We start from the raw sequence: 4,505 nt of genomic DNA, 5'->3' as shown, positions 1-4,505 counted from the left end.
CGCCGGCCGCCCCCTCCCGGCCGCCAGCCCGCCGCCGCCATCTTGACCCGGCCCCCCCGCAGGGTGCGGCGCGACCCGCCCCGCAGCAATTTATAGCGGCTGGGGGCGGGGCTTATTTGGGGCGGGGCTTAGCACAGGGATAGGTGCGGCCGTAGCCAATGGGGCGGGGCTTCGCGCTAGGGGGCGGGGCTTCCTTGAGGGTCCGTGTCTTTGTGGGCGTGGCCTAACGCAGGGGCGGGCAACTGGGCGGGGCTTGTTGGGGCGGGGCTTAACGCGGGAGAGGAGGGTCTCTGGCCAATGGGCGTGGCTTGTTCATGTGGGCGTGGCTTACCCAGAGGGGCGGGGCTGCGTGTGCCGGGGCGCGCATGCGCGCTGCGTCTCCACGGGCCCGGGCTGAGCCGGGGGTAGCGCTGTGCGGGGCTCTGCGGGGCTGGGCTATGCACTGCAGGGGTGTACGGGGCTGTGTGATGCAGTGTGGGGCAGAGCAGGGCTGTGCAATGCAGTGCAGGGCTGGGCTATGCAGTGCGGGGCTCTGCGGGGCTGTGCAATGCGGTACGGGGCTCTGCAGGGCTGTGCAATGCGGTGTGGGGCTCTGCAGGGCTGTGCAATGCGGTGTGGGGATCTGCAGGGCTGTGCAATGCAGTGCGGGGCTCTGCAGGGCTGTGCAATGCAGTGCGGGGCTGTGCAATGCGGTGCGGGGCTATGCAATGCGGTGTGGGGCTCTGTAGGGCTGTGCAATGCAGTGCGGGGCTCTGCAATGCAGTGTGGGGCAGAGCAGGGCTGTGCAATGCAGTGCGGGGCTGTGCAATGCGGTGTGGGGCTCTGTAGGGCTGTGCAATGCAGTGTGGGGCTCTGCAATGCGGTGTGGGGCTCTGTAGGGCTGTGCAATGCAGTGTGGGGCTCTGCGGGGCTCTGCAATGCGGTGTGGGGCTCTGCATTGTTGTGCAATGCGGTGTGGGGCTCTGCAGGGCTGTGCAATGCGGTGTGGGGCTCTGTAGGGCTGTGCAATGCAGTGTGGGGCTCTGCAGGGCTGGGCTGTGCGATGCAGTGTGGGGCTCTGCGGGGCTGTGCACTGCAGTGCAGGGGTCTGTGGGGCTGTGCAGCACAGTGTGGGGCTCTGCAGGGCTGTGCAATGCAGTGCAGGCGTCTGTGGGGCTGTGCAGCACTGTGCAGGGCAGAGAAGGGCTATGCAATGCACTGCAGGGCTGTGCAATGCAGTGCAGGGGTCTGTGGGGCTGTGCAGCGCTGTGCGGGGCAGAGAAGGGCTGTGCAATGCAGTGTGGGCAGAGCAGGGCTGTGCAGTGCAGGGCTGTGCGATGCCACACAGCGCCGTGCTATGCGATGCAGTGCGTGTGCAGTGCTGTGCTACACAGCGTGCTGCTGCTGCACCCATGAGCATCTGCATCTGGAAGCAGAGCTAGCGGCGGCCCAAAGCAGCGCCTTCCCCGGCTGCAGATTCCTCTTGGTGGAGATCGGTGGCCACCACGTGCTGCTGAGGGCCTGGGCACCACTGCGTTGGGTAGAGGTGCCTGCAGAGGTTCTCTGACCAACGTGCCTGGTGCCACCTCCGACCAACGTGCCTGGTGCCACCTCCAACCAGAGCTGATGAACTGGTCGATGAGCCCAGGGTCTCAGGGATGAGCCCAGAGTGAACCTGGGGTGCAGTTCGGGGTGACTTCGCGGATGTTATAAACCTTCCTTAGCACTGAGCCCTGTCCACTGAGCACAGGGGAGACTTTCCCATCAGTGCATGCTAAAGGAATCTTGCCTGGAATTTATAACAGAAGTCAAGAATCCTGAAGGATGGTGGGCAAATCCTCCTTGGCCTTTCCCTGTGAATCTGAGTTGCCCCAAGGGGGAGTCACAGGTGGTTTGGTTAAATAAAAGCATCTTCCAGCAAATCAACAGAAAACACACAGTAAAAGCAGCCCAAGAGGGATTTTCTAGTGCTGTTCCAGGACCGGCAGGAGCTGCCACTGAGCTCAGCATCTTGATGAGATAATAAGCGGTTTCAGAGAGCAACTTTAATTAAGCTTCCTCAGAATGTCCCATCTCCTTAATTAAATAATAATTTGCAGCACTCTTACGTCTGTTAAGTTTGGTAGGTAGTCTTCTCCTCTTCCTAAGGTAGATTTGGCTGCGGATGCCGAGGTGGCACGTGGTGACAGCCCTGTCCTGGCTCCTGGAGGAGACGCATCAACAGGAGCAACACAGCTGTGGAAGAGGCCGAACAGGGGCTTGTTCATTTAAAAACCTCCAAGGAAGATTTAATTACCAGTAAAATCTCAGGGTTTTTTTTCCCCGTGGGATGCCAGCATGCTTCTCCTGAAGAAAACTTGTTTTAACTGGAGAAATTTGGCTCCAGGTCACCGATTCACCTGGGACACACGTTCCTTGGGGAAGAAGCCGCAGTGGTCCAAGGGCTGTGAGGTTGATGGGTTTGGCTCTGAAAGGGGACATTGAAGCATTTTATTGTGGTTTGGAACCAGGGCAGACTGCCCACAGAGCCCTGCGAACATCCTGATCTCCAATAAAATTGCAGCTTAGTTGAGCTTCTGCTTTTAGTTTCCTTATATTTGACATGAAGGATGCCTCTCCTTGTTTTGCAGTGGGTTGTAGCTGCCTGGAAAGGAAAACCCCAGCTGGGATTTTGGAGGTAAAAGTGCAATAAACCCTGGACATTTTCCTGGACATCAGGAAAAAAATTTTCACGGAAAAGGTCATTGGTCCCTGGCAGAGGCTGCCCAGGGAGGGGGTTGGGTCCCCTTCCCTGGAGGGGTTTAAGGGACGGGTGGACGAGGTGCTGAGGGACATGGTTTATGATTGATGGGAATGGTTGGACTCGATGATGCGGTGGGTCTCTTGCAACCTGGTGATTCTGTGAGATGAATTCTGTGAGATCTGTGAGACAGGAGATGCTGGAAACTGGCAGCAAGCAGAGAGGCAGGCTTGGCCCGAAGCCCCTCGCCTGCACCTCCCTCCCCAGCGGGAACATCTCCTCTCGCTGCCAGATGGATTTCATCTTTCCCCTCTAGGCTTGACTGTGGTTTGCAAGTCTCTGTTTGCGTTGGGTGTTTGCAGAAGCACAACTTTCCTGTGGCAGTGTGCATGGTGGCAGTAGCATGGATTTCCCCTTTCTCGGAAGACAGAGACCTTTCTTCCACACCCCAGCCTGGATTTCATCCCAGCTCCTCCGTGAGAGCGGCTACAACCCTTTGAAGGCAATGTTGGAGCTCCCACTCCTGCTGCGCATCAGCCCTAGATATCTCCTGACGCATCCCAGGGGCTGTTTTCAGGGGGTGACTCAAAGCTGTCGCCTCCTGGGATAGAGGGACGGGGCCAGGCGTGATTCCTCACCCTCTGCCGTGGTGCCTGGCGGTGCCTGGAGCCAGCATCTACCACCACGCTGGTTTTCGTTCCACTGGGAATCCCGCGGTGTGGGGGAAGCAGCCCAGGGCTGGGTTCACCTCAGGGCACCGTTTCACTGGAAGGATCTCCCGGGGAGCACCCAGGAGGGCTTGGTGATGGGTTGGAGGTGGGGGACAGCAGGTTCCCCGTCCCAGCCTGTGCCCTCACCTAAGGACAGGCTTGGATACCCTTTAAAAAAATAAATCCTGCTCTTCACACCCTTTTCTGTCTTTTCTGTGTTCAAGGCAATCAAAACACGAATATGCTCCAATTCTGGAGACCAACAAGCTTCAAAAATTAATTCTTTAAATGTAACTCTTTTCCTTTTCAAGACATCTGTCCTCTCCATGCTGACAAGAGGCAAAGCCCGGCTGAAACCTGGATAAATCACAGCCAGAAGGTGCCCACGGGACTGCAGCTTGTAGCAGGCTCTGCAGCAAGTGAATCTTTCCGGGCTGCAAAACCTGGGAGGACGCGGTGTGGCTCAGGATCACTGGTTAATGCCACTTCATCCAGATATTACCTAGGGACAGCAGGGTTTTTCCATGCAACATGATTTCTCTTAAAGGGAGATGCATTCATGGTGTCTTCAGCTACGCTAACACTGATATGAGCTGCTTGGAGGCAGGACTTCATCCCCCTGAGCTGCTGGAACCATCTGTAGCTGCTTTAGACACAAGAGGGAGTCCTGCATCACCACAAAGAGAGGTTTTGCTTTGGTGGCTGTGGATTAAAACGCTTTTTCCTGCACTGAGAAAACTCTGGTCATCACTTGGAGGTGCATTTTGCTCTCCAGTGCGATGGGGTAAACCCACGGCAAACCCAGGCGAGTGGCTTTTCCCTGTTTGCAGAGGGCACAGCTCACTGGGTCAAGTGAGGATCCTAAAGGACTGGGCATGAGGTCCTGAAATCAAGCACAGCTGACAGCCACCTTCCCCCCCAGAAGCTAAATGCAAAAACCAGAGGTAAAGCTCCATCTGCCTCTACATTTCTCCATGCTGCAGCACCAGGATTGCACGTTCCCCCAACGCAGAGCATCAGCTCCTCCGAGGGCATCAGCTCCTCTGCAGGCATCGGCTCCAGCCGTGTGTCCTCCA

The sequence above is a fragment of the Phaenicophaeus curvirostris genome, chromosome 11 (assembly GCF_032191515.1).
Source record: "Phaenicophaeus curvirostris isolate KB17595 chromosome 11, BPBGC_Pcur_1.0, whole genome shotgun sequence".
Taxonomy (NCBI): domain Eukaryota; kingdom Metazoa; phylum Chordata; class Aves; order Cuculiformes; family Cuculidae; genus Phaenicophaeus; species Phaenicophaeus curvirostris.
This window is presented reverse-complemented; position numbering follows the sequence as displayed.